This window comes from Scomber japonicus, chromosome 1 (assembly GCF_027409825.1).
Source record: "Scomber japonicus isolate fScoJap1 chromosome 1, fScoJap1.pri, whole genome shotgun sequence".
NCBI lineage: Eukaryota > Metazoa > Chordata > Actinopteri > Scombriformes > Scombridae > Scomber > Scomber japonicus.
In genome coordinates this window covers 19,308,023-19,319,018 of record NC_070578.1, presented here as the reverse complement: position 1 = coordinate 19,319,018, position 10,996 = coordinate 19,308,023, and positions in this window count along the sequence as shown.

The window sequence follows — 10,996 nt, the reverse complement described above, 5'->3', positions numbered from 1 at the left end:
TAGTCTGACACATTCACAGAGCATCAGTGAGTTGACTGCATCTTAGTGAGAGAGCTCTGTAAGTAGACTCAGGGGAGCATGGAAGGGCTTAGGTTCACAGTTGTGTGTCTGTGTGTGCGTATGTGTGCAAGGATTCATCTGTGTGTACTTACATATACTGTATAATGCATATTTCTGGACTAATTTATATTGAATGTACAGTATGAAGCTAGGGAGAGTAAGTTATCTCATGTTTGTGAATATGTTTCCATGTCAGTAATAATTCATAGGCTAGAATCTGTAAAGCTGGATGTGTATGTTGCACATGTGTCCCTTGGGTTCATAACATACACAACATGCTTTACTGCCTGAATGTTCCAGACAGGTCAGCGCAGCAATTAGCAATTATACAAGTATATGCAGGATATTATAGACTTATAAATATTTAATCTATACATAGTCATGTATTAGAGGCAGTAGTACAATTATACATTTATTTGGTATGTCTCTGTGCCTAATCTAATATTTTTTTATTACAGCAAAATACAAACAGATTGTGACTGGTGCATAACACTAAATATAAATGGTTGAAACAGTTGAGATTTGTGATACAGAGAATGAACATTTCTTCAACGGCAAATTTTGACATGGCTATTATGTAATAAAATCATACATGTTTCTTTTCAGACTTTATGTGATTATATCAGTATTTAAGATGTCTGATATATAAAATCCCATCATTCCATCATAAATCTGCTCAGATTCCACGAGATCAACGTGGATTGAAGACCACTAAAACACTTTCTGTGTCTCTCAAAGAGCAGAACAACCAACCAAGCTGAACCATTGCACCAAACCACCAACAGCCAATCTCAGAGAGCTGATGATGATGCCCCCCCCCCACCCCCCCACCCCACCCCCCGCACAGCCTGTTGCCCTGGCAACAGTGCAGCAAGTACCTCCAGCTCTTATGTCTCTGGTTATGGCTGTCCATTTCCATTCTTAGATGGAGGGATTGATCACTATTCTGCTCACCGAGTGTCAAATCAGGGTGGCACTGGTGCAGAACAGTTGGGAATGGCCTGAATAGACACTACCTACCAAACCACATGAGAGAAAAAGCCTGATGAAACCACTCATTCCTTTTAGGCTGGAAAGCTGTGCTTTCCACATGGAAATGGGCCATGTGAATACTTGAGAGATATTACCAACCAGTGTCTCATCATATTTTGAATAAAACATCTCTAAGCTTTTCTATAGTTAACGGGAACAACTGGCATCCTCCATAGCCACACTATACACTATGTATTACTGAGGTGGAGTTATTGATTACAAATTATAATTTTCTGGCTCCTTCTGTAACTGCTGGTACAGTTGAGATTGCTTAGCAACACATAAGTAGGCTGAGCTAATTAAGAAATGGTGTGTTTGGGGCATGGCTGTGAAGCACAATGTTATCATATGATAACAGTGTTAGTCACAAGTCTGGATGCAAATAACCACAACAAAAGGCACCTACTGTGTCTTTCCTGACAGTAAAATAATAGCTGCTATAAAACATTATATCAGCATTACATAGCCATTTGTACTGTAATTACATTTTGTCAGTTGATTACATGATTTAAGAAATATGTTACTTGTTCCCCCAATTTCAGACTGCAAGCAAGTATTGTACATGCATTTCACAGCAGCATCTATACTGTATCAATGACATTCAAAGGCCACTTGCTGCTTGTGTTGTTTGCACTTGGAAAGGCTTCTTTTCAACAGACACAACAATGTATCATAAGATAGACCAATCTGTTGTTTGGAGTTGTGGTGCACGCTCACAGTGCGCTCAGAAGATGCTCCATGTCTGAATAATTCATTCCACCAATTCTATTGAAACCTTCTGGATCTGACACCATGGTCTGCAATTCCATTAAGTTCTCCTCATGCTTCATTTGCACCTGCACACTCTCATTAACATCATAAAATACCTCCACAACATGGAAGATTTAAAGAAAAAAGGAACATAAGCCACCATGTATTCATAAAGATAGATTAGCTTACATCCTAACTGCCAAAAGTAGAGCATTGAGATCCATCATTCTATTGATGCTTAAGATATTGTTCCACTTTATTGGATACTATGGGAAAGATGGAGTACACTGTGTGTATATAATGAAACAGAGCCGGAAGCTTGTTTGCTGATTAGTCTGCATCACCCAGCTGCTTTGTCCTTATGTCATATACTTCAGCATATGACATAAGCATACACATGCTAGCCAACATATCCAGTCACAGCCAAGAGAGAGAGAGAGAGAGAGAGAGAGAGAGAGAGAGAGAGCATAAAACATTTTCAAACAACACAACCATTGAATTGAAGGTTGATTCTATAAACCCACATCTCAGAAGATCCCGTACAGATCTCAAGATGTGATGTGCAGGATATTACGACAATGTTTACAGCTTTAGCAGTAGCAGTAGAGTAAAAGCCATTAGGTAAGTGTTATTTTAATAAACTCCTGGTGTACTTACAAACTTTCCAATGCATCAATTTATGAGTAAAGACCCTATTTGTACTATTGTAGAAGTTTGATAACAATCCAGGCATTATTAGTGGGTTAATTTACGAGATACACTGGTGGTCCCGTTAGCGCCTGTACTAAGACATTCGGCTGATGGCTCTAACTCCATTATTTTGCCACCAAATGAAAAAAAGGGCTGCTATGATGGTAGGTTGAAATTACACCGAAACATCGCTTTAAGTAAAAGTAAAATTACAGATTTCTAAAACTACTTTAAAAAGTACAAGTACACAAAAAACCTACTCAATTACAGTAACGCAAGTAAATGTAATTCGTTACTTTCCACCTCTGTAAACAGGTCATTCCTCCACTGAGCTCTACTCATTGATTTGCACATAATCTGTTTTAGCTCCTCCTGCTCACACCAAACTGAGTACACACTGGTCAGAGCTACACTACATGTGCTGCCAAAAATATCTACTCTGTCACTTGATTCAGCACTCAACTAATTCATTTCCTAGAGCAAGAGGATAGACATTAATGTGTATTTTAATTCATGCAGATTACAATGTATCATAGAAAATCAGATTTGACAATTAGCATCCCAGATGGTGAAGGGAGGAAAAAGCTCCTCTGCTGCTGCATCACACCATAACAGCTTTGGTATCCTGTCAGGTACAGTGTAGGGTAGCACAACTGCTAGGTGTGTGATGCCTTTGTGCTACCAGCCACATACACAGTAATGTAATCTGTCAGAAGACATGCTTTTATCTGTCTATCTCACACAAATCAGAAGAGCACAACAAACAGATAATACAGACTATTGGAGGTGTCACGTCTTCACTCTGAGATACAGCACTTCATCTGAGGCCATGACCTGAATGTTTACACCTTCAGGTGGGTTGATGTTGTACAGCCACAAATTACAAGAAAGTGAGTGCAAATACACCTATAAACATTTTCCCCTCTGCTGCCTACGTGAAACTATAGATGGGATTTAGTTTTTAAAAGTGCAACAGACAGTTAACACACACAAGAGAACAAAAGAAACATAATTGCTACTTTCTTGTCGTGGCTTACTAGATGTAGAACAACAGCAACAAATTCTCAGCAACACTCAGGTAGAGTGCTCATGACAGACACTACTGGAATTATGGCAAGATGACAATTTCTGTACTCCGGAGCAAAAGCTGCCAACCATCTCCCAGCATGGGGTCAACAAAGCCCTGCTTAAATGGAAAAAACCCTTTATTCCCACACTACAGCAGACACCACACACAAGCAACATGTAAACATCTCACACGCTGCTCACAAAGTCCTCAATTACTATCTACATCTTGTTTTAGGACCACAAAGTGTACACAGCTTTAAAGAACTTCTTCTTGACTAGAAACTAGTCTAGTCTAGTAACCTTAATACAACAAAATAATAAAATAATTTCTATAAACAAAGAATGGGGTAGGTGTAATCAGCAATTCATTGGCTGAACAAGGTGAGACTGTAGGGTGGCAGGCTAGATCCAGTCATAAAATGTTTTGTTTTGAAGTGGTACAAAGGAGAAAATATTCTATGGATTACCACAAAACAACTCCTGAGTTTATGAAACATTACATTGCTGGTGTACACAGTTATATATCCATCCCATCAGATGTTGCCAGACAGACATTCGCCTGAAATGCGTCCAATGTAGACACCCTGTAATATGCCTCCAAATCCACAGTGATCCCCTGCCATCCAACCTGGCTTCACAACCCTCTTTTATACCTGTGTTGGACTGTGCAGTGGTGAGCAGGCATTTCTGCAGGATAGGAATTGAACATTTATTCTGTGTAATTCTGTTGGTATTCTATATGAAAGTAACAACAGAGTCAGTGTATGTGACAACATGATCTTTAAATGAGGAAACAGGGCTTTGTCACAACCCTAGGGTCTCACAGCTTTTGGTGAGTCTTGGCAGCAGTGAATGGAATGAGAACTGTCAGCGGATTACCAGTTGAATACATTATCCCACAGTCAACTTATAACGTCACAAAATCCTTTAACATCCATTGCAAGAACCCATAAAAAATAATTAGCTCTGCAGTGGAGGTGATGTTTTTGTCTGAAAAACTTGTGTACAGACTTCCATGAAATTCAGTAGACAGATAGGCCTCAAGCCATGGAATAATTGATTCTGTTGTGGTGGTGAACTAGATCTGGGATATGTATCCTGAAATGATTACCTTATTTTTGCATGACTATCAAAAATGTTGTCGAATTAACAGATAAAGACATGATTCCAAATCCTACGGGTGTGTTTACTGGGTGAGAAAACTATTGAACCTAACATTTCAAAAAACAGTAGTGGCATTTGTTGGCTGCAGCCTCAAATTAAAGAATTGTCCAGTGTTGGCGGAGCTTTTTACTCATGTGGAGTCTTTTAATTAACCTGATTTTATGTTCTAATACTTTGGCTGACAGCAATAAGAAAAGAGATGAGAGCAGATGGATGTTTGATGCTGGTTTTCTCTGCATCTCTCTCTGATTCATTGTGACCCAGACCAATCTGGATGGAAGAAGGAATCAACAGCTCGAGCGAGAGAGAAAGGGGTCTGAGCTACTCTGAATGTAGCAATAGAAACATACTGTATACACACCCACATATGGACACACCAACAAACAAACAGCATAATCTCTGCTGGTTTAGAAGCTGTTGTGAGGAAAAGCCAAAACAAATGAGGTTTGTTTAATTATTATTACACAATAGTGGCTCATGGAAAAGGCTCTAAAGAAAACAGGGTTCTAAGACGAATAAGCAAAGACTTAATTACTGATGCAACATATACTACATATTTTAATAAACATTATACTACACAATGTCTGTGAATCATTAGTTCCAGGGCTGCAATTGTCTTTTTTTTCTCCATTAGCATAGTATACACATTATATGAATCCAAACTTTCAACCGTTTTTAATGTGCTTTGAGTGAAATGTTCATATTTAACTGTAGAGTTTGTTTAACAGTTGTTTAAATGTTAACCAATGCTGACAGCAACACTAACCCTGACATTAACTCCCCACTGATCTTATTTTGTGGAAGGTTATCTATTGGTGGTGGAGAAAATCTTGCTTTTGGCTTGAAGATGTCTGTGTCACTACTGATGAAATGCATTTTTTAAAGGCAGTAAAATCATTGAGAAACATGTGAGCTATCCCTTTAAAGATCATATGGTAATTTAAGAGGTCCAATTATTGTGATGGCTGTGTTGTCATGGTAACAATGAGACCCAAAAGCAACATTTTAACACTGAAAAGTGTTTTCCATCTTCTCCCCACTGATACCTGGTGTGGCAAAGGAGAACACAGTATCTGTATTCAATACAATATCAGGAACACACTGAATTTAAATTTAAGCAATTTGCATGTTAGTACTTTGCCACCACTTTACACACACAGGCCCACTGTTTGTGTTATCGTTATGTTTGGTGTATTGCGAAGTTCAAGGGCAGTATTTTGGACATCACTCAAGCGTGCCATCAATACAGAAAAAATCTGAAAAATCCACCACACTATGCCCTAAAGTTTATATGGATTATGGGTGGAAGACTATGAGCCTACCTACATTTTCAGCACATGCCATGGTGCATGAGGGCTGTTCTAAAATAGAGTTCTCTGTAAACCATAATCTTAACAAAATAAAGATCTCAAAGACAAAGTATTAGACTAAATTCAGAAGACTAATAAAGTAGTAAGAAAGACAGGTAATTTGGGATTATAAAACCTAATGTATCTACCAAAATCATATATCAATCAGTGTCCTGTTTTATTTGTGTTGTCACCCACTCAAGCTTTAATTTACAATGACAATCACACCTCATAGCGAGTCTGTAGTCTTGCTGTGGAATGCCAGTCAATTTCTTTTGCTGCTAACAGAGCAGCAGATTTGAGCTGGAAGGCCATTTCCACTGCCTTCGACAGCAGCAGTTTCTCCCGCAGTTTGGGGTCGGTCGTGTGCTCTGCTAGCTGGTCTCGAATCATCTCCTCTTCTAAATTGCCAAACTTACAGAGGCTCGCCAGACACCGGAGGTCGGTGATGTAGTGGTGGACCGACTCACCCGGCCGTTACCGCCGCTGGCGGAAGGCAATCCGCCGTACCATAACACTCTGTGGAGCAGCGAAATGTCCGGCTAGTAAGGTGACACAGTCCGCATAGGTTGGCATGGGTCCGAGAGTGCTGAAGATGCGCTGTCCCTCGCTGCCCAGGCTGTGGATCAACATAGCCTTTAGCCTCACATCGTCATCCCCGGCTAACCCGATAGCCGCTATGAATGTCTGGAAAGACTTATGCCAGCGGGACCACGGGATCGGTGGCTCACCAGGTAGAGCTAGGAACGAAGGCAGAGGTGAGAAAGGAGGCTCCATCCTTGTCATCAATGTTATGTCCAATAACACACGGACAACGACTGTATGCTCACTGTTACCCCTTTTCCACCAAGCTGGTGCTGGTTCGGAGCCAGAGCCTGACTAAGCACTAGTCTCCAGTCCCGAGCCTCAGAATGGGAGCCAGAGCAAGCACCAACTCTTTGCTGGTCTAAAGCAAGAACCAATTACGTCAGCGGACTGGGGGCGGGGCTAATGTTTATGAGCCTGCTAGCGAGGTTAACGTTTATTAGCCGGCCAGCGGGGCTAACGTTTATTAGCAGACTAGCAGGGTTACCATTCATTAGCTGACTAGCGTGGCATTTACAGAGGGTTAAAGATTTGTTGATTAAAAGATTGATTTTTTGCCAGAGCTGTCGTCTTCTTGTTCTTGTTCTTGTTCTTGTTCTTGTTCTTCTTCTTCTTCTTCGTTTCCGGCAGGCTAGATGCCTTGCGCCATGTTGCTGCCTCTCACTGGTGAATCATTGAAGTGCTTCAAAGGCGCACACTGGCTACGTTATACAGTGACGTAATCACGTGGCTCCTTGCCGGTGGAAAAGCAACAGGTTCGTAAGAGGTGCTTGGATTAGCACCAACTGAGCACTAGCTCCAGCTCGGTGGAAAAGGGGTATAAGTCTTTATTTACATCAGCGGCCATTCATACACTGAACTCAACTGCATTTACGCTTTACGGCAATGGCATCACACTGTCGTGACTTTCCTATGTTGTGGCATACAGCCGTATGCTACAGATACCTCCTGTTCCAAGTCTTAACAGGTTATAAACTCAGACCATTGATTGTTGAGGTGGTCTATAAATTTGTGGAAAAGAGCCTTTGCAGGGTTAGCCACCATATCGATTTTCCCTCTGAGGTTTATTAGTTTATGAAATCCTATATTTCCTCTGTCTCTCTGTTCAGCCTGAGGAACTGCTTGCGAGGCCAATAAAAAGGGAAGCTATTGTACATGTATTTCCTTCACCATTTTAAAAAAGTGAGCTGCTGAAATTGTATTTATTTCACCCTCCCTTTTGTTTTTCCAATGAATAGATTGATCCTGCCCCATTCAGAAATTGCTCACAGGCAAATCAAACCAAAGCATAATTTACCAACTCAATCCCCCATCATAGTTCCTTACAGCTTTTCTACTATGCATCACTGCCTTTGCAAAGCCAAAACCAAATGTCTGCTGTCAAAAGGAAAGAAAACAATAATATTAACACACTTTTTCTAAATTAACCCTACTCAGCTGAGGTTTTTAACTGTCACTCAAAATACTTTAAAAGGAGACAAATTATTATTTAAACTGCTCAAGCAAACAGAAATGAGAGCTTGTCACACTATGAGACAGATGTCACATTGGTATGGGGCATGCTTGCAGTAAGCCTATTCACCATGCAACAATGTCAACAACCAGGATTTGTTTATATGGACAATGTTTAATAAAAATGTATTATTAAAAACAACAACAAAAAACATTGTTGATATATTGAGCTTCATTAACATGTATATTATAATGTAAATTACACAAGGGGAAGGGGGCAATTATGTATCATTATTAAGAGCTATTAAGAGCTTAAATACTTAAATTGCTTCATGATGATATAAATTAAAGGTTACAGCCACATTCCCCCAGGTCATAGGGCTTTCATATACAAAACTTTACCTCTAGTTTATAATAGAAAATAAGATATACTTACAAACAAAATGGCAAATGATGATAAGAGTGCAAATAAGCAAATAAGTAATCATAACTCTGTGGTGGGTGTTTAAACCGTAGTAGTGTTTAAACATAGTGTTTTATTTCTTAACTCCTGGTTTCTTGGGAACTGTTTCAGTCTAACATTTCCATTAATCTAAAAAATGCTAAAAGGCATATTTGCCAAAAGGCAAGAGGTAATACAGCCAATACTGACCATTGAATATGACCATGAAACTATGACAAAAGCAGTAAATTGTTCACTTTTTATTATGTTTCATAAAGAAAATGTTAAATATCTATAATTTATCATTACTAAAATTGACCATTTCTTTGGGTAGTCTATAGCCTCCTACACATCTCCTACATTGCCAATTTTAACCTTTTCTGGGAATGCAGACAAATGTTCAGAGATGATGATCTAAATCCAAATATTATAGGGGCTAAAATGTTTTCTGCAAACATTTCATACAGTACTGTCCACCCATGTAAAGTGACCAGTACTTCTATATTAACATCCCCAGGACCCTAGCCCCTGAGAGCTGAGACAATGGTTCTCCCTGGAACTTGAGTCGCTGGATGATGTGCTCATTATAGTCAAAAAGTTGAGTGTGGAATGCTGGACACTTATTACACTCAATTAACCACCAACCTAACAGAGATTTTAAAACATGTACATTTGTCACTTTATTAAGTTTTAATATTTTTTTGTCAGGCAAGAAAGCAACCATGTAGATTTCTAATATGTGGTCAATTTATCCAAATAACGCCTGTTTATAAATCTGTTGCAGAGAGATGTTTCAGAGCCACTGGTCAAGTGAGACCAGTCAGTCATCTCAGCTGCTAGCAGCCTGACAATGTTTGTCATCTTCCCTTGGAGAAAATGATCTGATAAACTGATATACCATTGATTTACTGCTTGCTCTAATGCCTTCATAGCATTTTGATATATGCTATAATTTCTTTTGGAAGATAAATTGGTCTCACAGATAAAATCCAACTATTGTAGCTGCCACATTAGTTTGTCTGTATGTAAAGTGAAGCTCCACGTCTTTACTAGACAGAACAACAGTGCTGCATCTGGGACTCTATGCACAAATATCTCCCCATTTCAATTATAGTTAACAGTTTTTATAGAGGACTTATTGTGCTCATTTTCCAACTCTATATTTTTACTTTTGGACTCCACTAGAGTAGCTTTGCATGATTCATAGTTTGAAAAACGCATTTATCTTACACTGAACCATTATGCAGCCCCTAAGTTCAAACCCTGTCTCTCACAGGCAATCTTTGCTCCTATCTTTGTAAAGAAAATAAGGAAAAATACAGTAGGTCCTCCATAAATGTCATTTTATTTTATATAGCTATATAACAGTTTGGATTTTCATTATAACTACATTACAGACTAAATAACATAATTTTCTGCATCTCTCTGTCAATCTCTGTCTCTGTCTGTCAGTGGAGTTTTGAGTTGAGATTATTTTGTGACAGTACACTCAGGTAGTTGTGCTGAAGCTGGGCATGTCCATTTTTCATAAAATTCCAGTGGATAGAAGTCAAGTCATATTTTGGTGGATGGCAATCACAGTCTAATATTATATAACAGCATACTATTCCGTGTTAATGTTAAGAAACTGCATACTACATACTACATAGGCTACTACACACTTCTATAGCCTACTACTGCATACTTCCATCCTACACACTACACACTAAACAACCAGTTAGTAGGCAGACCGTTTACACCGTAGTAAACTACACAATAACCCACAATGCATTTCGTCCCTACCCGAGCTGAAGTCAGCAGGCTGAAGCTGATTTCATTTTAGCTCTAACTCTGTAAATATACCACTTTATCGACATTTCTTACCTTTAGATCCACAATGTGACGCTAATTTGTCCAAATAACACCTGTTTAAAGTTTTGCTCCTGCGAACTCGGAGCCACTCAAGTTAGCTGTAGCGCAGTTCCGGTCACTTTTACAAAAATAAAACACCCATTGTCTTTTATTATTAAGAATACCATAATGATAGAATTGGTGCTTTTATTTTGAAGACAGGAAGCGAACATACCCTCGCTGTAGTTAACTTGAAACCACCGAGGTGGTGATCTGTGACGTTTGTGTTTGTTTGTTTCTTCACAAGTTATGTTGCATCTTGGGTAATTTGAGTGTGAGTAGTCAGCTCTTGATGCATACTCCGCATTTCTGGCAAATCTAGTACACTTCTTGCATACTCTAAATCGTATACTACGCAGTTGAAACACACTACATAATTCACATGATGTCAGAGTTAGTATGAGTAGTAGGAAAGTATGCGGTTTCGAACAGACCCTTTGAGATTCCAAGTAATACCAAATAATCTACTCCACAACCAACACTAATTTCTTTGACGAACCCATTATCATATACA